This window comes from Trachinotus anak, unplaced genomic scaffold, assembly GCF_046630095.1.
Source record: "Trachinotus anak isolate AG129_WGS33_773 ecotype Australia unplaced genomic scaffold, CSIRO_AGI_Tana_v1 ptg000010l, whole genome shotgun sequence".
Lineage (NCBI taxonomy): Eukaryota > Metazoa > Chordata > Actinopteri > Carangiformes > Carangidae > Trachinotus > Trachinotus anak.
The window spans coordinates 26,297,501-26,322,500 of record NW_027273861.1 but is presented as its reverse complement, the minus strand read 5'-3'; the positions used below and the strand labels follow the sequence as shown (position 1 = coordinate 26,322,500).

The window sequence follows — 25,000 nt, the reverse complement described above, 5'->3', positions numbered from 1 at the left end:
CAAAATTAAACCTGAACCTGAAAGGTAAAGGTGCCATCTATCAAAAGAGTGATCACAGTGTCATTGAAGTTTTAGCTCTCTGGCTGATTATTTGTATCCATAGCACTACTGTTGACAGTGAATGGTAAACTTCTAAATGTACCCATCATCACTTATGTTAGTATGACAAACTAAAAAGCTGCAACCGTTCGCAGGAAATTTAGATGTTTGCTGAAAGTGTGTCATTGCAGTCCAGAGGTTAAACATGAGATTCAGATAAATCAAAAATGATGAATCACAGTTACTGTACAACTGTACAGATGTGGTAGTCAAGCTGAAGGTCAGAGGACCCTTGTTGGTTTTGTGATGGACATCACAGATGTTATGTGGCACATTGCTGCTCACAGTCAGTAGCCTACTGAGTGGCTGCTGGTTTGCTTTACTCGCTGTCCAATCAGCTCAGTTCTCTTGTTCTCTCGGAAACCCTCATGTCCGCGTTACGGTCGAAGGTTTACAACCTGAAAAGCAGCAGCCGAACAAAACCAAGCTACATGACGTGTTCTGTCTGTTTGTCTATCGATCTCCGCTTTGATCGCAGCGCGCCACCTACACATTACATATAATGCGTCAGTGACAGTCAGTTGGTTGGAGTGTGTATGCACGTACATCGGTTATATATGTGGGATGCCAGCGTGAATCTATGGCAGAGCAAATTAAATTGAATATTGATTTAATATGACAAAAAAAAAAAATAAAATAATTAATAATAAGTTAATACATTAATGGAAAAACAAGCCAAATATCAGATTTGACATTGGCAAAGGCATAAGCTATTGGCTACTGGTCCATCAACATAACCCTAACTCCACTGCAAACAATATTTTACATTTCTTACTGCCTACAACATCTGCACATGACAGCTATGATTCTGACATGAAGATTTGTTCGCTATGGATTTAGTTCCCAGGGAAACTGGGCTGAGATTAGAGAAGCAGAGAACACAGGATACATTTACGTAGGGAAGGTTCCAGTTTCCAGATATGAATGTTTGTAACTGTGTGTGAATGTGGAGCCTTCATGCTCAGCAAATCTACCCAAACAAGGGTCAAAACCAAAAATAAAATATATTGAAATAATCAAAAAATCATTGATTTCATGCTGTGACATTATTATCTTCCAAGTGCTTTCCAATGCTCTGCTTCCCCATTATGCCTTTCAAAGGGTCATCTAAATCCAAACAGACAACAAGCTATACTGCAGGAGAGGGACTGCCAGGCGTGGACCAGTTGTGTGGGAGGTCATGACAGCAACAGAAGCACAATTAAATTTAATTTAGTTGGACTCTGGAAAATGAAATGTAGATTTATAACTCCCCTTGAACTCCTCTGGACGAGAAAAAAGGTGTGGTTCCTGTCATGACTCTGATGACTAAACATAAGAGCTCTTCAGCTCTACTTCACTCTACTGTACTCAACTCTTCTCTAACAAATTTCATAGTATCTTTATGCCATCTGTGCCAGTTGGCAGTGCCAAACAAAGCTCCAGTTAATCCCAGATGGCAGCTCTGGGATTCTCTAAGATTGACTGAGTTTAACAACAGTCTGTGAGGAAGCAGGAGGCTGGCCAGCCAGTCACCCTGTCAGTCATCAAGTCATCTCTCTCTCTCTCTCTCTCTCTCTCTCTCTCTCTCCAGCTCTCTCTGTTTTGCTGGGTCACCTTGAGGCGTGTCACGTCCACAGAAAAAAGAAAACATCACTTTCAGCTTTTCACTTCCAGAGATGAAACTTCAGAGACTAACAAAAACTTTTAAGCCAAAGTCTTGTTGAACATCTGGGATTGCATTTGTTGCCTGGCAACAGCAGGAGCCAAATTTAGACAGCCTTGGGCTTTTGAGTAAAAGTATATAGAATAAGTTCTTTTTTCAAAACAAGATATCAAAGCAAGACATCCTACAACAAAGTGGTCTACTTTTAGGAAATAGATGACAGCACGAATGGAAAAAAAAATATTTTAAAAATTACAGTGGTTGTTGAAAGGATGGTAAGTGGCATCCTTCCAAGGCTTGTGTGTAAATGGATATGTAGAGCAAAACATGGGTGTGTGTTGCATCTTCTGTTTCTGAGCGATAGAGCTGAAGGCTGGTGATTTTGTTTCGACTGGTAAGACCTGTTCCATTGAGTAAAATATACAGGAATCCTTAACATTTGCCAGTGGTTTTCCTACATTCAGCTGTGCTCTCTTGCACCTGCTCTCTGTTTGATTACAGTGGTGTATTACATTACCACTGTTTTATAAAAGCAGTGAGCCACAAGGGGCCAGGTTTTATAGTGATTTAAAATCAATATGGGGAGGGCTTTACTAGGCTTCATGTTGTGTCTGTTTATGACTGACTGCTGCTTGTGGTTTTTTGTGGTTCATTAGCCTGATCACAAAAAGTATATAATTAGCTGTATGTTAAACATTTTTCTGCAAGCTCGCTGCTTCTCCTGTAATTTAAACCACTTCTGAAATAAGGTGTTTGTATTTTAAAGTGGATTGTGACTTTTTTCAACAGGATGATCTGCTTGATTCTATACTCTGTTCTTTTTTATCAGTACTGTGAACTGACTATTGTGTGAAAATAAAGGAAGATAAAAACATTTCTGCTAATCTGGAAGCATGCTGACACCAACATGTAGGCTTATTTGGAAACCAATATCACAAGGGTGCTTGTATTCTCTAAACTAAGGGAATGAATAGGTTTAATAAATGCTGCTTAAAACAAAGACACTGAAAGCCTCATAAGGTTCATTTGTGCCTTTTCTCAAGTAACTCAAATGAGAAGTTGTCAAATTTAAACACAATAGATGAGAAATAGCACATTTGCACTCTGTGTAACACCTTGGTGGGCCAAACTCATTTTCTGAGAGCCAGGTTTTGCCCACAGGTCCTATTTCAGGGAGCTCAGATTCAGCTGATTTTGCCCACAGCTCCTATTTTGGGCATTTCTGGTTTAGAGAGCCAAGCTTGGGGCTGCTACAAAACATAGGTCGCACTGCTGTACATTTAGAGAGGTGGCCTATTTTATGCACCAAATTCATCTCCTACAACACCTCACATGTATTGTGTGAGTTTTAGCTCAAAATATAACAATGATGCTCATAAAATCAGGATTCCCAGCTCCACAGATACAGTATGAACTGTCAATGAACTGTCAGTCAAAACTGCAGTGTCCAAACTACAGGCAGCTTTAGTTAAATTCTGCATAAGGCTCCAGCTCTGTCTGTGCCCATCTATCTTTGTCACTGTCAATGACGGTCATGGAAAGCACAGATAAGAACATGTGCGTGTGTCTCAGGGGAGGATGGTTGTTGAGAGAATAGTGTCGTTAAAATACACACACACACACACACACACACACACACACACACACACACACACACACACACACACACACACACAGACACACACACACACACACACTCCATTGCATCCCTGAGAGACAATATGAGCATGAGATAGTACCCTGTAGGTATCATAGCAGGATGTCAGGCAGCAAACTGACACTCTTGTGCAGAGCCAACAAAAAGAGTTGTGTGATTAAATCGCTGAAGCCTCAATAGTTGCTTCTTGTTAAGATCTTCAGTAAGTTAATGTTGCCAAGCAACAAATACATTTCCAGCCAGTAAGAGGATCTTTAGCCGGAGCCACTTGGCAACGAAATGTTGCAGGAAGATACAAAACAAGAAAAGGAACTGGAAGATAAATAGCCTCAAATCTTGCAATGTCACACTATGAGGTTTTGATTTCAGAGAAGTAGCATCAATAACTGTGGTCATCTGCGTCTAGTTCAAGTCTTTTCCACCAAGTTCAAACAGAACAATGCAAAACCATCTCAGAAATATTCAAGACCAAACCAATTCTGAGAGACTTGTGTGGTTAAACAGAGCTGCACTGCTGTCACTGAACATATAAAACCTCAAATCTGTCAAACAAAAAAGAAAATAAAATTCATTCAAATAAAAAGTCGTCTGAGAACATTTTCATTATTGCTCTTATTTGGCTTTCATATTGTTACAGGGTTTGATGTGGGCCACCAACATTTTTGAGATTTTCAAGTGGGTCATGAGTTGGAAAAGGTTGGGAACCACTGTCCTAACTTGAACCAAAGAGCTTATGTTGCGTAAACCAAACCACAGACTGGACCCTGGATGTGAACCCCAGACTCTGCTCTGACAGCACCAGCTCTGCACTGATTACAGCCTTTAGTAGAAGTGTGTTTCATCTGCTGCATTGCTGTGCAGTGAAACTATGCAAGACTGTATTCATGCACGTGAACAGCAAGATGGTGCATATAGGTGAACAATCCACTGAGGCTTTGTATAATTCATAGATCCATGTATAAGTAATATGAGATCATAATGTGATTCATGGAGACACTTTCTCAACTCCAGTCACAGCAGTGAGGGGCATGCCCCACACACACACACACACACACACACACACACACACACACACACACACACACACACACACACACACCACAGGCTTTCCCCTGCTTGACCATCTCTGGGTGCCGACCACATAAAAGAAAGAGGAGAAATGGATCTTTTCCTTGCAAGAGGCGTGTGAACAAGTACAAATATAAAATACTAATGTGCAGCTCTATTTTAAATTTGTGCAACTGAATTCCTCGTTTTCCTGCACCACCTCAACTCCACTGACTTTACTTAAACCTGCGAAAGACATGATACGACATCACCAGTCATACATCTCCTTGGATTAGACAAGAGCTATTAATAACTGGCACTTGAAGATAACACCAGTGGCATTGAGAATTTGGCGTACTGAAGCACCGCAGTGAACTTAGGACAGAACAGCATTCAGGATATAGGTTTTAAACAATAACAAAACTATTGTTGCAAAGGAGAAATGAGGAAAGAAAAAACTAAAAATTAAATATTGTTTCCCATGTGTGGAAAGGGCACTCATAGCACAGTACAAATAATGATCATTTTGTGTAAATAAATATTGAAATTATGACAAAACAACTTAATTTGTCATCGTGGCTGTGAGCCCCTTAACAGTTGCTTAATTTGCTTATGCCTAAGGCTAAAACCGTAAATGCATCAGCATCAGTTCTACCAATATGCAATTAACTGCTTTGGAAACTAACAAATTAACATTGTTCCGCATGGTGGGGAAAAAATGTTTCATTTCCTTTGAGGAATAACATCTGAAAAGTCCCTAAAGATACCAACAAGTGTGGTTTAGACCATCCCACTGCAGGTTTAGGAAATGTTTACTTTATTCATTTAAAGACATCTGCTCACATTTGAAATGGCTGCATATAAAATCAGAAGTAAATTTTAAACTGGCAGTGATTCTTGTCCTCAACAAGTGAAGCCACAATGATCTAAGAATATAACAATAATTGATTAGAGCAGACTGGAGAGGACAAGAGTAGAGCAGAACAGTAGGCAGCTTTGTCCCACTATCTTCTTCCTGCCAATATGACATGTCCATGGTTGCTATGGAAACACAGTTTCATGAATCACTGTGTTTTATTTATTTATTTATTTTTACTGCAGTTTATAAAGCTGTCTTGTGCAGGGTGCCCATTACTGTCTGTATTGTAAGCCTTAAGATCTGTTAGGTATTAGGTGTGGGAACAGACCAAGTTTTAGTCTGCTCCCACTGAGATGACTAATTGGCTGGCTTGTAGGTTGGTTGGCTGGCTGACCAGCAGGCTGAACGACTGACTGACAATAGAAAGACATAGCAAGGAAAGAAGGGAAATGCATGGGATTACATGGTAGGTAGGAGCTGGCATGTAAACAACACAGTGAGCTGAAACCGTGCACGACAAAGATACTGTACTGTGCACAGAGTGGGATGTAAAAGCAGCTCCAGCTTATGTGGGATATGAAGTGACTTGAATCACTTACTGGGGATCTTTGGAAGGATGCAGGATGCAGGCTGACAAGACTGATGATGTGCTAGGGGGACACAAATCTTGTTATTGGGCTATCATGTGAAATGATGAGTTCATGAACCAAACCGACTATTCTGCAGTCATCAGAGTTATAAACTGCAACCTGACCAGAATCTCTCAGTTGTCTTTCTAAACATCTACACAGAACAGAACAGCCTGTTTCCTGGTATGTTGTTTACTGTAAAGCCACGTCTCTGTAATGTCCTCTCACTCTGCCTCTCTTTCAGTCTGAGAGTACATTCAGCCTCCATACTGCATTATGCCTTATATGACATTTTGTGAATGGGTGTTGCTAGGTAACTGGAGTGCAGTAAAGCGTGGCAACTTGGTTCTTGTATTTAGGATGATTAAGGATTAAGGCAACAGTTTTAAGCACTGGAGCTGTGGAGCTAACTATGAGAGGCTGTGTCATTTTCAGTAACACACTTGTTTTTTTTTTTATTTTGGGACAAAAATGTTAATTTGTCTACATAGCAAATCCTCCTCACGTTCTGCTGCTGTGTGGAAAAACAATATTTTGCATCATATCAAACAATGTGTTTGAATTATTGCCCTGCTAAGAATGGTGGCTACCAAGACTTTGGTCAAGAGCAAGATATCGCAACAACTCTTGGCAAGATTAGCTGCATCCCACCTGTGGGACTGGATGCTTCACAAGAGCATATGAAGACCAGGTTGAACCTACACCTGCTACCTTGTCAACTTCTATGGTAAAGACTATTCAGGTATATCCCCTGGGAGTTGTACAGTACATACTGTTCCAACAAGTCCTCTAACCTAGGACTTCTGAAATAGTGCCCCTACAGCAAGAGGCGTACCGGACCTTCATTGTTATGGTTACAATGACCAACACAGACTGTTCCGGATGTCACTTCACTGTTACGATTTTCAACACAGTTCAAGTTTTGGAACAGTCACAGTTTGGTTAGGTTTATTTTTCACATCAGATCTACTAAAACTCTCTGTGAAAATAATCTCGGGTCAAGTTGGCCCAAGTCTAAAAACACCCTTACTCCTAAAACAGTGACGGCCTTCTTGACGATCCTGGTGAAGCGTGTTGAGGCCTCTTAACTGGACCAGCTTTAATGCAACTTTCCTAGCACACCACTCTGTAGGAAAGTGCCCAATCTCCAATCAAGTGGCAACACAGGGAGTAACTGATTGCACACACTGAAGGATGTGAGCCTCCAAGTTCACAGTCTCCACCCCCTCATGCTGGATGGTGACAGAGGATGGCAGCTTTAGTCTTTCCAACTCTGAGCTGCAGGTGGGTGCAGTCGCTCAGTCCAAATCTGTACTCCTCGTCACAGTCATTCTCATGGGTGGTTGCAATTTTAGTTTCCACGATTTTAAAGGAGATCACTTCCAGGAAATGCTGCAGTTCAAACATGTCTCTTCAGGTTTGTGGTGTATGGACAGATAATTAATTGTAATTACATATTTCTGTGAGTAGGGACCATTTCCCAGGTTTAAATGCAGTAAAACTGCATAATATCTATTTAAGACTGAGCCATCCACCTTTTTTTTTTACCATAGAATTCATTCAGTAACAGCAACAACACCTGCCACAACCAACAAAGAAAATCACCTAAGTATTGTATACTGTAGATTTTATACACATTCAGTCAAACCAGACAATGGTTGATGCAAGATGGAGCATCACATTACAGAAAGAGAAATCTTAACATATGAAAATGTTTTGCAAATGCATAGTGTTACAGGTTGATTTGTAAAATATTGCATCTACAATTACAAAAGTTATAATGTGTCTCTCTCAGTTTTATTGCTGAACTTAGTTTAAGTGGAATCAAAGGTGAAGGGTGGTCCTCGAGCCCTGTCTGGCACCCACACGTCTGAGTTAAATCAACACTGTATTTCACTCTGTGAACTTAGATAAGTAACTGTCACAAACAGCACATCTACAAATCCTCCAAATTAAATGACAAAATAAACTGACCACGTCCTAACGGGGATACATATAAGCATGCTCTGATCTGATGACCTCATCAGCAGGACAACATCGTATCTCTGTGTCTTCTAAAACTGCTGGAAAGGGGGGGACCCAATAGCCCAGGGGTTAGGGTTCGTACCACATGAGCACAAATGCTCTTAGCAGACGGGTCGCCGGTTTGGCTTCTGACTGGCACAACTCTTTCCTGTGAATCATTCCCCCATCTCTCTGCCCCTTTCCGTCACTCTCTATTGTCCTATCAAATAAAGGCACAAAAGCCCAAAAAATCTTAAAAAAAAAAACTGCTGAAAAAATAAAAAAAAGTTTTGTGATGTGGTAATTGTGTGTCTAAGGTTTGGTTTTAATAACCACATAGTTGAGGTAATGAAACAATCTTTTGTCATGTTTCATAAAAACAATACTGCCGGTTGGATAGAAATGGAAAATGATCAGCTGTTTCCCGTGTTAAAGTCTGATGTATTGTTGACCCATCCATCCACCCGACCTCCTCCGCAGACTCTAATCACGTCACAACTTCCTGCTTTGCTCCTGTCGTACTTCCTCCAGCCACTACAGAGCATGCATCAGTTTGGGCCACTTCCTGAAATGACTGCTGCTGTCTTTTAAATAAAGATTAAACTAAATAAAGACACTCTGATTTCCCTCTGAAAAATATTAGCACACACAATTATTGGTAGTGGCTGAATCCTTGTTTAAATTGCTTTCCAGGCACACACACACAAACACACATACATACACACACACACACACACACACACACACACACAGACAAGTACATGTAATTTTGTATGTGCGTCCCCATGTCGTGTTTACTAATCCAACATCATTATGTTGGTATAACAGCTTTTACTCTTGTGAAAAACAGATGCATGTCACTCATGGTTAGCTTTGAGAGTCAGCCAGCTCTGCACAGTACAGCCATGCTCCTGATGGATTATGGGTAATGAATGACGTGGTCAAAAGTCAGGAAATTTGTCTTGTCATCCTTCCCTCTCTCTCTAGTTTCTATCCTTCTCTTGGTCTTATATCTTCCTCTCTTTCTGATCTGTAGGTTTTATTGTGTCTGGTTTTTGTAAATCCTCTTTCTTTACACGTATGTTGTCAGCACAAGAGTAAACAGAGACACACTGTGTTGTTGAGTCGACTGCCGGTCTCTTCATTCACTATTCCTCTATCTTCTGTATGTTTGATGTATGCATCACCGTTAGCTCTCTGCGTGGATAGATAAATGGATGCATGGATGAATTTGGATTTCTTTCTCCTCCTCACACTTTATCTCACACATTCTGCCTCTCACTTCCATGCCTCCTCTCCTTCCCACTTGCGTCAGCACTTCTGCCTGCTGATGAATATATGAATGAGATTAAAACAGACACACACACAAACACACACACTCTCTCCTTCTCCAGCACATAGCCTACACCAGACGAGGACATAAACATTTTATCATTTCCATTTCAGTGATGTGAATGCCCACTTACTTTTAAAATCTTCATCTGTGTCAGTTATTTTAGTTGAGGCTGAAATTAAATTAATGGTATTTAATTTGCATTTGACAAACTTTGAATTGCAGCACAAAAAGCAGAGTGAGAGCCACATGATAATGAGAGAGCCTTCCAGTCAAGAGACACCCTGCGTGATACCCTGTTTTAAATCAATCCACAACATCCTCAACAACAAGTAAATAATGTAGCTAACAAGCAGTTTTTACCTCAAGCAATAAACCATCCTTCCCTGTTTACAATGGAGGAGGGGTATTGCTGTATATAATGCACACGCACACACAAATATGAGAAAAGCGTGGTTGTGTGTATCATAAACCATGTTTGTCAGACCCAGAAGGTATAATTGGCCCTTAACTCCACGACACAGAGGGATAGATGAAGGATTAGAGATAAAGCTGGAGGGATGGATAGAAGGAACAGATGAAAGCTCCAGGAGAAGCTCTAGGAAACCAATCTATGTGTAGAAAAAAAGAAAAAAAAAAACAGATGTAGAGAGAAAGACAGACGCTGTGAGGCAGAGATGGATGAAGTGCCGCTTTCACCCTTAAACTTTCCTCTCCCTCCTGCTTCCTCTCTCCTTCCCCTCTTCCTCTCATTTCCTTTCTTTTCTTTCTCACTCTCACACTTCACTGTGGGCCCTCTGTTGCTATAGCGACCATTCCTGCAACTGCTGAGGAAGAAAGCATACCTGAGGAGAGGAAGAGAAGACAGCAGAGGAGCAAGTGGAGAGATGAAGATGGATGGAGAAAAAAAAAAAAGATGAATACATATAGATGGAAAATAAAATGGGGCCAAGAACAGACCCTTGAGCCCACTTCAAAGTCTAAAACAGCGGTGTCAGACTTCTCAACCTCAACTGCTAATAAAAATTTTATGTTAGTTAGATAGGATCTAAACCAACAAAGCAGACCCAGATATGCTGTAGACAGCACTTCAGTTCAGTAATAACATCTTATATCTCGTTTATTTCATCTGTACAAAGACCAGCGTATAAAAAATGACAAGTTGTGGTTTTTCAGGGGGCTATGTTCAGGACTATTTCTTTGCTAAGAGCAGTGACTTCCTGAAAGTGAAGACTTCTATTGCCCAACAATAAGCTCACAGGATTTTAAATTTAAACAAAAACCTTGACACTTGCTCAACAGACTGTACTGACAGATTTAAAACAGTAGTTTCAATTATCTAATCTTATTGTTAAGTATCCATGACTCCCTCGACAGTATTGAAGCTGAGTGAATTATCCTGGTAAACTGAATTGAAACATACCTCTCCTATTTGGGTGACTTCAACATTTAAATTTGGTTGGAAGACTTGACTTCACTTGTGCTCATAAAACCCCAAAAACTAATTTGGCCAAACGCTGTTTTACTTGTGAGGATGAATTTTAGAAATGGCGCTAGTTGCCTGTGGCCAAAGAGGGTATTCCCTAAACGTATCCCAGTTTAGCCAATAACAGGAGGCAGGCCTGTGTCCCAGCCCTGGCCCTTACACACACCCTCTCTTCCATGTTAAATGACCTCTCTGCATCTGTTTATCTATGTCCATGCCTGAGCTCTGGTATATGCTTCTGCAGCCCAAGGAGATGCCCCCATCCCTGCCTGTCAGTCACTCAACAGCAACAATATGTTACTGTGATTATGCTTTGACTAAGCACATAAGCATATTATCTTAATCAGAGTACATGAACAATGGTCTTACCCACATTATTGACTTAATCAAATTACAACCCTATGCGTAAGCTACATTCAACATGATTATCTAACACATCAACATATATCAGCACCTGAGTTTCACATGAACACAATATGGTATAAAAGTTATTTTCATGCTTTAATGTATAAATCAATGTAGATTTTACAGGCAGTGTTACCAAATTAGTGACTTTGTTGCTAGATTTACTAACTTTTCAGACACCTTCAGCTACTTTTTTTTTCTTCTTTTTTTTTCAAAATGTATATAGCGACAAACTTTTTGGACAAACCTTCGTTACTTTGTGAGTGCGAGGTCAGGTTCTTGTGGACCTAAAGAGCATCTAATTTTCTTTGTGAGTGACCATTTTACAAGAACATTTTGCCAAAATCACAACACCGCCATTTTGTTTAACTTATGTGTGTAGTGATTTTGTCAGATGACATTGTGATTATAAAATCATGATTTCGGCAGTGTAGGTCAGCGGTTTGGGAAAGGTTGGGAAGTGACTGATGATTAAGATGCATTCTTTATGGGCTGTGTTTCAGTCACTATGTCAAACCTGTTCTGTTGTGTAACAACAGAAACAGAAAAACCTGTAAATAAAGAATTAGGATTTGGTTGAATTAAAACACTGTACATATGAGCACAGAGGGTGGAGGAGAGACAGACAGATAAAGGGCTAAAACCAGCCGACCGAAGGCAGACTGCAAACACGACACAATGACGTCATGACGTCACAGGCTGGAATTACACAGGAAAATCTCTATGTCTATGAAGAAAAGGGTATAATGGGTAGTCATAGGTCACAGAGGTAGAAGGGCGAATTTCCTATAGGTCCAACATTGTAGAAAGTGAGATTTTGAACATAAAGCAGGTCTAGGTGCTATGTGAATACTGTGAGCGTATCAAAACTCTGGTTGTCAGGAAGCCAATATATCATTGCACCGCCCTCCGAAGGATCGTAATGTTAGAGACAAGTGGCTTAAGTTTACTTTTTCTGAGATACTGGAGCATTCAAGTCTGTTTAACTAATTTAAGCATTGACTGCCATTTCATTTACCAGTGAGTTTTACCAAACTGCAGTAGTAGGCTAAAATCCATTACCTGTGGTTGGGCTGGCTGAGCGTCACCTAGCAAACAGTCAGCGAATCAGAAGGCTCAGAGACCGACACAAGATGGTTTATTTAATTTATTTGAGATGGTTTTTGCTACTTAAAACCACAAATATATCTTCTTTTGGATATCAAAACTTGTCACAACAAAAAAATGGCTCCTGTGCATGTGTGCTTTTAGCGCACAACACAGTGTCAATCATGAATCATGTTCAAATTATTTCACATCTTTGCTGCAGATTGAAGGTGATTTACAGATTGTTACATTACTGCTTGATAGACAATAGTGCATTCAACAACACCTCTGCCTCTGAAAAACTCTAAATTGCTTTCTTAAATGGGATTAAGATAAGATTTTTCTCATTCGGATGTTCCTGTAATGTGGCCCCAGGACTGAGTCACACAGGAGTTGTTCTCAAAAGCCATTAACTCTGTTCAGTCAGCTCAGACTGAAGATTCAATCCCATGAGATTCATTGGCAATTGCTTCAATTGCTATGGACTTGCCCAACTGCTCACTGATGCTCTACCGTCCTCTTCTATGGAGAACAAAATGCAATCACAAAGGCGTTGTTCCAGCAAATGCCACGTACAAGGGAACTGTTTAAAGCAACATGCCACCCAAAAAATACAAATCTGAAAGATTGCAATCATCATCTTGCACAAACCTTATACTGCTTCTTCAGTCTTAAAGTAGTAAATTTTATCCTATTTTTCTTTTTTAAATGTGTCCATATGAATCATGCCATCCAGAGTACGTTCCCCCCTCTGTATCGTGTTAATTACAGCTCAGTCATGTCAGCGATTCCCCCACTGAGTCTGTGGGGGGTGAGAAAAACATAGTTCCCATGAGATGAGGTGGTTGTATGCTTGTGTATATTTTTGTGGCAAGATAAACAAAAACCAACACTGGAGCCAATTATATCATAGCCTGCAGATACAGTTTATTCAGCCTGGCTGGTTGGAATACATTGATATCAGTGAGCATAAAGTTTATCTTGACACCTTTAATCTCTCTTCTCTGCAGGATTTGTACAATCTTCACTTCAAGGTGTTCTGCATTTGATGCAAACGTCCTTTTGATATCAAGAGAGTCACTTCCCAACGCTTGTTTAGCACATATGGTATTGGGTCGTACACTGGCTAAGACATGTTTTAAATTACCTGTAAAGTTTTGTATTCTTTCTAGAAGACAGTAATGGACACTGACATCAATGTACAAATTAGTTTTCACCTGCCTACTACATACGTTCCTGTTTTTTCTTAAAAACTTGAACTTGAGGACTGGCTACTGGCTACAACATCTGTAACAATCAACTTTCACTGTTTCCCTTATAATTAATACCAAACTGCATAGGTCTTTCTTGGAATTATCCTTGTCAACAGCTAAACACCAGCTCATTTTAAGGAATTTATCAGGAAAGTTTACAGGAAATCATCTGGAAAATATAGGACCACTAAAATAGAGCATTGTGCAAATGACTTTGAGTATGAAATGAGCTTCATTGTGGCCTACTGTGTGCAACTGTTTTTTGTAACATCCAGTTATGTAAGGTTATTGTTCCTGAGCAAGTCAATTCACCCAGTGATTATTTCAGTGAATCCAGTGACCCATCATGACTCTCAATGTCCCATGCCAAGGTATTATTACTTCCCCAAAGGAATATATTGCTATTTTGGGAAGTAAGACTATTTGGCCTCTTTTGGAGAGTGAGATGAGACATCCCTGTCTCCTAGAAACTACTTTTACATACAACTAATTTGCAACAGCAAATGTATTGTGTATTCAATGCTATATCCACTTGTTGTGACAACAGCATTTTTTTAGTTATGTTTAGGCCACAGTGATTTGAGACGCAGCATGTTTGATTACATTTAATAAAAAACATGATCGTTTTAAAAATAAAGTCAAGACTCAGTCAGGATGCAAACCCTGGTCTCTGGTGGCAAAGTCCCTCACTTTGTTCTCTTACCATCCACTCCATCCAGCACTTTGTGATCATTCATTTAAAAAAAAAAGCTGCCTCTGAACACAATAATAATAATAATAATAATAATAATAATAATAATAATAATAATAATAATAATAATAATAATAATAATAATAATTTGTCACCACAATGTTAAAGGGAAAACAGTTTAGTGACATATAAATGTCATTTCTAGGAGAAAAGGTTGGGTTAGAAGATTGATACTGCTGTCATCCACATGTGTTAAGTACAGAGCTGGAGCCAGGAGGTGGTCAGGCTAGCTGAGCATGAAGGCTGAAAGCAGGGGAGAACAGCTAGAGTTCAAAGAGTTTGCAGATAAGATTCCATATCAGCCTCTATATGTGTATGATGGTACCAAACCTGGCTACCTAACAGTGACAGGACTCTGGGAATTATTTTTCACCAGGGAATTGTTACATGGCTCTCTTTAAAACCAGAAAATTTTAATTTTTACATTTGTGTGTTTGGGAGATACACTGTGTAAATAATAGGTAGTGTATAAGTGTATTTTCGAAAATACACTGTGAGCTATTCCTTTAAATTGATGTCATTTCACATCACATCACATGAGGGAACATTAGACGCTGATGGATTAGTCTTAAGGATAAACAAGTGGGTTATAAGCTATGGAGGTAAAAAGGAGAATTATACATGATGTGAAAAAAGGCACAATTAGTAAAACATTTGCAATCACTGTGATGGTTGAACTTTCCAGTTATGACCTCGGGCACAGTGTTAGGTCACTACTGAAGATGTGCTTTTCCCCGGAGAGTAGCAGCTTTCCTGGGAGTTCAAGTGTCAACTCTGTCTCTCATCTTGGGACTTTTAGAAAGGAAAATGATCAAAATAAATTCAGTTATAACTGCATTAAACAAAGCCATATAGGAGCTACAGTACATGGTCAAATAAGGCATCCGTGAATAATGCTGAAAGGGGAGGTCTTTCCCTCTTTCTGAATGATTCCATTGGGTTGATCCTGAAAGCTGAGTGAGACTCGATATCTCCAAACTGCTACGAGCAGCCTGATGCTGTTTGGTAGATGGGTCTGAGATGCCACCTAGTGATTCTGATAGGACCACCCCAATCAAACAACACCCTCCTTTCCCTGACTCAGCGAACGGATATATGGGGATGAGTAGGACTGGTTTCCATGGCAACAGCAGATAGAGAGACAGAGAGAGAGGAAGAGAAAGGAAGGACAGAGGGAAAAAAAACCACAATGAGATTGCTACACTACACTTGGCCCATGTACACCCACACAAACACCCACTCAAAACACACACACACACACACACCCACCCACACACACACACACACACGTTTAGGTGATACAATACAAAGACCACATTTTAATTTTTTAATTCCTAGTTGGAATTAGAAAAAACCTCTGAAAGCACTCCATCGTGCTGTCCAGCAAGGTTAGATTTCAAGTTAATTCAGTCTGTTGTTCAGCAGTACAAAAAAACTTCGAGAAAGATTCTGGCCTACTGTTTAGCTATGAAAACAAAATGCTCTGAAAGATTTAAAAGAAGCTCAATGAGAAATAATTTTTTATTAGTCAGAGATCAAACTGTTGACAGACTCGTCTCTGTCTGTGAATATTTTTTCCCCACAACAGACATTTGGAAAGTTGATGAGAAAGTCTGTTCACAAGAGTTAACATGGTTCCATGTGTCTGGTTAAGTATGAACATGCTCAACAAACAAAGGTCCTTCTGTTATCTTTATCATGGAAATGGCAGTTGACACATCACTTAAATTGTGGGCCTTAATCTGGAGAACTATGGATATTTAAAATAGTACAAACCTACTTAATACACAGTGAAATGTTTTTGCCACATTTCATGTTTTTGCGACACTCGCACAAAATATTACATAAATTCAAAACAGACAAGTTATATAGATTTGTATTGGTCTGTAACCTCAACAGTTGAAACAGCTTCATATTCACATTTACAATTACTCATTTGGTAGAAGTTTTTATCCAAAGGGACTTACAAGTAAGGAACAACACTAAACTTCAGTACAGCTGGAGACCTTGGTCTAAGTACTAAATATATTCAGTAAGTGCAAGGAGATTAGGTAAAGAAGTGCACTGAAAGTGCATAGTGAGGGCTACTAAGGCATGTTTGTTGTTCAGCGAGGAGGTGCTCTCTGAAGAGATCAGTGTTCAAGAGACTCTTGAGGAAAGAGAGGGACGCCTCTGCCCTAATAGCAACTGGTAGCTTGTTCTGCCATCAGAGAACCACAGACCAGAACAGTCTGGACTGCAATTACCCTGTGTGCAATGCCACACAACATCCCTTGGAGGAACACAGTGGCTAAGAAGGATCATAAGTAGATGGGTACAGACCCAGAAGTCACTCTCTGAAGGACAGCATTAGTGACTTGAATTTGATTTGGGTGGCCATGGGTAGCCAGTGTAGGTCAATAAGAAGCAGAAAGGACATTTGCCCCTTTAGGCCAACTAAAGACCAGGTGGGCTGCCGCATTCTGGACCATCTGCAGATGGGAGACCCACTAGAAGGACACTTCAGTAGTGATCTTTTCTCTTGCACCTCCAAAATGTATGTATGATATATCTAAATCTTGCCAGGGACCTTCATGCTTCCAAGAGGATGAAATTTACTGAATATGTTTATGCTACCTGAGGATGAGCCCTTACTATTTCGGGCACCCCGTGAGGTTTGTCCAGTCCAACCCACATTAGAAAACTCACAGATTTGGGGCGACCCGATAGCCGAGTGGTTAGGGCGCACACCACATGAGCGCAGATACTCTTAGCAGGCAAGCGCCGGTTTGACTCCCAACCTCTTTCCTGCATGTCATTCCCCCTCTCCCTGCCCTTTTCCTGTCACTCTCTACTGTCCTGTCAAATAAAGGCAAAAAAGCCCCAAAAAATATCTTTAAAAAAAAAAAGATATCTCACAGTTTCAAGGCAGACTTATCATGACACATGCTCCAAATGAGGAACCTTTGATCTTAACAAATCACAGTTTCAAGATTGGGATGTTACACGACATATGTTTTTCATTAATATTATCTGAAAAGTTTAGTCATCAAGTCACTGCTTGACAGATTTTAACCATTATCATCAGACCCCTGGTTCACTCAGCCTGTGTTAAAAGGTTTCTCCTGCATCTCATTGGCTCATATGGTAAAATAAAAATGAGCTGCCACAGCTGCTGTTTCACTGTCACCTGTGTGCTTGTGCTGCTTTTTATCACACGGAAACAACAGCAGCTCCTCATAACAACAGTTATTACAAAACACTATTGACAATCATATAAATTCATATAAATTCATAAAATTCATATAAATCATTGTATATTATACGTGTGTTAATGTGTAGGGTTTTCCCTACCATCATGGGAATGAATGGAACTACTACTGAGTGTCCACTATATACACAGTAGTGAATGAGGGGGGGGGTTTGGACACAGCCAAAAACTATGAACACAATGACTTTAAAGGCACTCAAGTTTCACCATTGTTGGCAAATGCACACCAGTGAGCTAAACATATGGATTTATGTATCAAAGCAGTGGTCAACACATATTTTCCCTCAGGCACAACAATGTTCAGGGTCGATCGGCTCCCTGCAATTTCTCTACTGTCTGCGCGGTGCCAGCTCTACCAACAGCTCCTCACCCTGTCCCACAGACGTCCTGAAGTAGGTCAGCAAATGGCCAATGTGCCGCTTTAACATGCAGCAGTGAAACTCAGTGTGCACCATAAATTTTATTTTTTTCCCCACTTTAATTTAGCAGAATCAGCACCAGATCTTTATTGCTTGATGCTGATTCCATATTTTAGTATTTTTCCTTTTTTTTTTTTAGAACCTATACTTGCATAATCACATTTGATGTGAATATACAGTGGGGTCCAACAGTCTGAAACCACTTTACCATTAACTTGAAAAGGTTTTGTTAGTTGTTGTTTTTTTGTGACACTCACCAACATTATTTTGTATCGTGGACAAAGGTTGTTATTATTATTAATATGACAGTTCATCTATAGTTTGTTTCAGCAGACATAAATGAGATGATAGCATAAAATTTATTGTCCAGTAACACTTTCATAGTTTCTCTGCTGCTTCAATCAAAAACTTCAAAGACAAACTCCTCTATAATCTTTATCGAAAGTGTGTTTAACTTGATACAAAACTTTCCATCTAAATGCATAGTGAGTGCAGAGAAGCCTCAGTATGCCTCAGATTAAGTGCTTGTTGGAGCATCTAAAAACCCCTCCCCTCAGACTTGTTTGACGTAGTAGAAGTGTGAACTGTGTCTGACAATTTTCATAACTTTCCAAAACTGACAATGCAACAATTACACCCACTTCACACAGCGACTGGCTGGATGCTGAGGTGAGAGTATGCAGACAATTTAATTTCTCTCTTAAACTCTTTTTTTTTTTCATACAACTATTTCTCATTTTTCATGTGTACAACCAAGCAACGCTTCCTCCCATTTATCTGTCTCTCCATTATAACTCTAATATTCATGTCAAACTGGCTTTACTTATATAACCCCCCCCCAAACCCATTTCCTACCTCACATACTTCAAGCTCCTCACCCCTCAGCTCCTGTTTTCATCTCCCTTCCTTCAAGCTTGACAGTCAGGGTGATAATTACAAAAGCTGATGATAAAGACAAACAGCTCCTGTCATCATTTCCTACCTGTACTGTGGGCCAATAAAGGTTCAGATGCCGATGTATGAGGCGGCGGTCCAGCTGTCAGTCACCCTAGAGATCAGTGGTGGGTGGAGCTTATATCCCCGGGGGACGGTCTGTGGTTGGTCAGGTTCATCTCTGCCTCCTCGTAACCCCTCCCACTGGGCCCCTGCACGGCCTTATGGGTACCACGCTCTGCTGAACATGTTCCTGTTTGTCATTCGTTAAGCAGTCAGCAGCAGTTGTCTTGTTGAAGCTTTTAGTGGCGTCTTCATATAGGTTTCCTGTGTGAACAGAGAAAAAGAAAATTCTGTGTCAATTTATCGTTTGCTAAGCCCCGCCTCCCCCAGTTTATTCAGTGCAGTTTACAATAGGTCAGGTTTCCACCTTTTTTTTCAATTTCAGTTCTCAAATTGCACATATAAACCCACAGAGGAAATGCCAGAAATTAGAAAAAATGCCTAAAATATTGCAAAAAGGTTTTTATGCTTGTCTGAGACTGTAAATTTAATGTATCAATACGAGCAAAATGTAAATAAAGCACAATGGAAACAGACTTGGTAAATTAATGACATAGAAGGAGCATATGACCTAAATGTCCACAGAAGACACTCTCTTGCTGCACTCTCTTCTTCTGCATTTATTGGCACCCGACTAGAGAGTTAGGGTCACCAGCTGTAAAGCCTGACAAAGTCCTATTATTGGCATAACGGTAGTGGATGGAAATGTGCGTTCATTTGCATTTTCTTTTGCCGATTTTCTGAAAGTGTGGTGACAGTTAAAACTTCATTTGGATGGAAACCCACTTATTGGTAATGGTGACAGATTTACTACTGAAATTCATAATGGTTTTTGAAACAACAGGTCTTTGATTTCACACAGAGGAAGACAAAAACTGGCAACAGGCAAATTCTGTGGCTATTAGGAATTCCCTTCTTTATAGCCGGTTTCCCGTCTTCGATGCTGTATTTTCACTGCCTTCAAGCAGGATTTTCTTGTGTAAGTACATGGATAAACAACCTGATGACATATTATGTGATATGCAGAGTCATTTTTATCAAGAATATAAAAACTATTGATTGATTACAGCAAACAGACGCAAGAAAAGGAAGACTAGAAGCTGTCACAATATTAACCGTTAAAAACTGAACTCCAACAAAACTGATCCCCAGACAATAAAAGCTTTGTGCTGACTCCAAACCGCTGCAAACGCATTTTCCCCTTGTCACTTAAAATAACAAATACTTGTCTCTCCTCTCCATTAATGCAATCAGTTAAGCTAAAATCTCAGTGTGACAATGCTGGGCTGATGTTTTGTCACATCTGTGTAACAACAAAGTGGCTGTTTTGGCACTGACGGAAGACAACAGCAGTCTTCAGTAAAATGCGGGGTTATAAATACTGATGACTTTCTGCCCCTGCGTCATTTGATTTCCTTCTTCAGCCTTCTGCCAACAACTTCAGTGCACCTCTTAAAATATAATACATTTTTCTTTCATTTGCATCTCTGACATCCTCTCATATATATATATATATATATATATATATATATATATATATATATATATATATATATATATATATATATAAATAAAGGAGTTACCTAGGAAACACTCCACAACAGTTATACATAGTAGTTTGTGACTCTTTCCGAGTTCAAATGCACTGAATCAAGTATTCAAAACGACTGGGCTGTTTGTTTCCCTTTGCACATGGCGATTAAACGTGAGGAGCTCCGTGACTCATTGTGCCCTCAACACAAACTTGTACATCATTCTTCCTTGTTTACAGTCCGTTCATTAACTCCAGACTAAATGTCTACAGAACACAAATCAAATGAAAGTATTGCTTGGCAATGATGAGTTAATCTTTTGTTGGTGGCAACAGTAAGTTAACCAACAATGAGATAACACAGTAGCTGCAGCCTGCATGTGTGTCAGTTTGTCTGTCCAAGTAATCCAAATGATATCCAATAATGTGGGGCTGCTTGTCACCATGGCAACAACATGTGAGTCATTGTGAGGTTCATTATGGAGACAAAGACCTGTGTCGAATGTATGATTATGATTGGAGACAGAGAGGGTTAGCCTAGATACCGGCACACATACACATGCAAATAGTAAATATAAATATAACATATTATATAGAGGCAGTGTATTCCCTGCTTCATCTGAAGAAAACATATCCTCTCCTTTTCACGATACAATTCCATGCCTGTCAGTTCTTCCTGTTTCAAAATAAAAGCAGCTTTGCAGCCTAGAGCTGCATGGTATGTTTACTCTCACTGTTACCAGCCATATCCTTTTGTTTGTCATTTTTAATACATTATTACGTGCAACATGGGGGCACAATTCTTCCTCTCAGTGTAAATGATGAGGAGCAGAACAGTCTACGTAAGTATAATTCCTAGAGAATCTGAGCTGGGTACAAGCCTTTAATGGTATATGTTTTGTCCATTCACAAAGCAAAAGTAATTATAACATCTCAACAAACCCTGCAGTTTCCCTCACAATCAATAAATAATCATCAGTGTATTTTCCTTTCTCAGACACATAGTTTGACTTTGACAGCGCTTGAATACAGCAACAATGCAAATCATGCCTTAAAGTGTCATCAAAATCTCTGCAATGGTGTCTGAGATTTTACACAAACTTAGTCCATGGTCCTCCCCTCAGTTTCAAAAAGCTCACACAGACAAAGTCTTTTTCTCTCTAAATACTCTGAATGCTGACTCCCCAGCCCACCCACAGTCTACTGGCCGCTCCACCCTGTTCTTATCTGTGAAAAAAAACAAATCCAGTGCCTCCTTTTGGATGAATAACTGCAATTTCTCAAGGATTCAAGGAGTGGTGAAATTAGATTCCTTTTAAAATAAATCTTCAGTGCAAATGAAATTCCTATTTAATATACTGTAATGAATGAATGCAAGAGCCAGAAAAACAACAAAAAATGAGTGTTTACTGTCTGTCTCGACTCTCCCTTGAACTCATTCACTTCCATCTGTTTGTCCTCCCTCTCTCCATCCCGTCCATCCTGGCAAACAGAGTGGGAGCGAAGGGTGAATTAATAACGGAGTGAAAGTGGAGCACAACTCCCCGATGTCCGCCTTTTCTGGGACGCTCACACAGAGAGAGAGAGACACAGACACACACACACAAAACGGCAGCACAATCTACATTAAGTCCCTGAAACACACACACACACACACACACACACACACACAAATTTAAGTCCTACATGTGCAAAAAGGCACATGCATTCTGGTCATGCATTACTGGGGTGATGAGATGAGAAGAGGAGGAGACACAGGGAAAACAATCCATACGTCCCATCATCTGCATGCTCCTGCCTTGAGTGGGAGGGAGCTGAGGAGGGAGGAGAGGGGAGTGAAGAGAGGAGGAGACTGAGAACGAAGAAAGGGAGGAAGATGGAGGAGCAAAAGCCACGTGAGGAGGGATGCGTGGAGAGTGTCGCCCAAGGCGGTGGAACTCACAATGGTCCCATACTCCCTGCAATTCCTTCTTTCTTTTCTTTCCTCTCCCTTTCTTTTCTGTCCTTTAATCTCCTCTTTCATTCTCTTTATATCATTTCCTTTGCTTTCCTTCCCACTCCTATCATTTTCTCTCCTCTCCCGTTTCCTTTTCTTACCTCTCCTCCCCTCCTTCCCACATCTCAACTCTCCTTTCCTTTATATTCCTCCCATAAATAGAGAGGAACATGGTAATGGTACCATCAGGCGTGACAGTTTTAGACTGAAAAGGTCAGATGAGGGTGGGATGTGAAAAGAACAGTAATGACAAAACTTCAGAAAAGAATAAGTCTGAACTGTGTTTTTTAGATGAAAGAAATCTGTAAACAATGTTAGTGTCAAACTAGAAATGTTGTTGTAATGCACCAAACTGCAGCACAAAATTTGAACCATTTAAGATTCGTGTTGACAGATTGCTTTATAGTCAGGAAGGGAAGTATTGTTTATTAATGGCTTACACTAATAAAACCTGTGAATAATTAAGCCTCCTTCAGCGAGGAGAAAGAAAACATCCCTCAGGAGTTTCATTGTAATTCAAAGCATTGTAGTGGGCACAGTCAGGTACTGGGGATCAAGCCAGCAACTCTTCAACTACACAGTAGATTTTCTAACAGATCTGCCAACCAGCGAGCTTTTCCTCCCTCTACTCCATCCATCTTGCCTTTCTCTCTGTCTGTCACTTTGTTTTCATCTCTTCTTCCTTACAATATGCTGACCGAAAAACAGACTGAAAAGGAGGAAGAAAGGACGGGATAATTGAAATTAACTGAATGAATCAGCGAGTGAAGCTAAGGAGATGAATGAATGATGATGAAATGTTTATGACAGGGTTACTGATGCTACCAAAGTTAATTGACCCCTCTTTGCTTTTTGAACTGTGTCACCAGGAGATGACAGGTGGATTTTCTCTTTAACAAACTGCTGTGAAGTGGCGATGTGTGTTGACATACGCTAATAACAGCGAAGAAAGATTAAAGAGAAGAAGAAACAGACGGCACTAATTAGACAGAGCAGCCCTGTATTTACCTCTTGGTTTCATTTGTTCCAGTCAGAGAATCACTGAAAACAAGAACAGTGTCGAAATAAAGGCCATGATCCATCACCCTGTTTAATAAATTGGCAAGTATCTAAAAAGCTAGTTATGCAATGTACAAACCTGTTCATATAGTAACAAAAAGGAAGTCGAAAAGGACCTCACAACTTTCTGAAACATCTAATAACACAACAAATCAGTAAACCGATTATTGAAATATTAAAAATAGACATAGAGCATCATAGTAAGGATTTTCAAAATGGCACAAACATTAGATATTGATCACAAAATGAAGGATAATAAAAAATACTCAAAAATAGAATAATATTCAATTCAATGAGAAACAGGGCCGGACCCGGAACTACATTTTCTCCGCATTTTTCCCACCATATGCAATATCCGGCTATTTATAATAGCAACAGGTGTCAGGTTGAAAGGCTTGTTCAAGAACCACGGACAGTTTTCTTATGTTCCACAATCCTGGATGCGCTGCGGGTCAGTCACTCCACTTGAAAAAGCTTTTTCTAAACAAACTGAACAAAACAGTGTTTGGTGCCATTACAAGTGTATTTTTGTAATGTGGTTTTGCTGGTATTTAAGAACAAATCTAACTTGTTTGGTTTTAGGCGCGCAAAATAATTCATTGCAGGCTCCGTACCATTAGCGCTAGCTCCTTTAGCTCCGCTAGCGCTAGCTCCGGTGTCCGTTAGCTCCGTTAGCTCCGGTGTCCGTTAGCTCCGTTAGCTCCGGTGTCCGTTAGCTCCGTTAGCTCCGGTGTCCGTTAGCTCCGCTAGCGCTAGCTCCGGTGTCCGTTAGCTCCGTTAGCTCCGGTGTCCGTTAGCTACGCTGTTATCTCGGCCAGCACCATTAAGCCTGTCTCTGTCGCAACATGCAGCAGTACCTGTCTGTCATGCCGCTTGTCCTCGGAGTCGACAGCGGCCTCCTTTTCTCGCCCCGGGCCTCTGTCCTCTTTCCTCCTCTCCATTCAGCGCCGCGGGCGGTTAATGTTACCGCTGCTAACGTATTTTTGAATAAACTGGTTAACTTAAAACATTTTTGCTGCACTAGCTTTAATGGTTTCATTTTTTTGTGAGCTTTATCCATTTAATTTGTATTTTCGAGTCAACTTAGCTTCTTTCTGTCTTGTTTTGATGTTTGACCTCTGACCTTACGTGTATGGACGCACCCACTTGAAGGGGGCCTATAGGTGGCCTATTTAAGACTATTGTCACTATTGTTAAAGAAAAAAAAAACATGTAATCTTTATGTTTAGCTACATATACAGATCATACAGGTGCCTTTGAGTAATATTCTAATTGTTAACATGCAAACAGTTTTTAAAAATACACTCAAATGTACATAATTTCATTCAATAGCTATACAGATATTTCAGTCTGAATCAGCGTTTCATTGGATCAACCACCAACATTTACAGTGGACAGCTGAACAAACCCCATCAGCTGATGAAGCAGCATGATCAGACCAAAAGCTCCAGACCAAGCAAGTATATGGGCTTTGTAGTAACATTGCTGTGTCAGC

The 25,000-nt window shown here is 40.1% G+C and overlaps 1 protein-coding gene and 1 long non-coding RNA gene across 2 annotated transcripts in view; one reads left to right on the top strand and one right to left on the bottom strand.

Moving 5' to 3' along the window:
* The window catches only part of LOC139626191 (uncharacterized), a 4,612-nt gene extending 3,072 nt beyond the window's left edge, over positions 1-1,540 (top strand). The window contains exon 3 of the long non-coding RNA XR_011692142.1: positions 1-1,540. This exon is cut by the window's left edge and continues 585 nt beyond it. This is a non-coding gene — a long non-coding RNA (uncharacterized lncRNA).
* The window catches only part of lrrc7 (leucine rich repeat containing 7), a 121,313-nt gene that overhangs the window by 73,810 nt on the left and 22,503 nt on the right, over positions 1-25,000 (bottom strand). Inside the window, exon 2 of the mRNA XM_071486454.1 lies at positions 18,906-19,183. The gene's annotated coding sequence lies outside the window, so the exon portion shown is untranslated. The remainder of the gene's footprint in view (positions 1-18,905; positions 19,184-25,000) is intronic.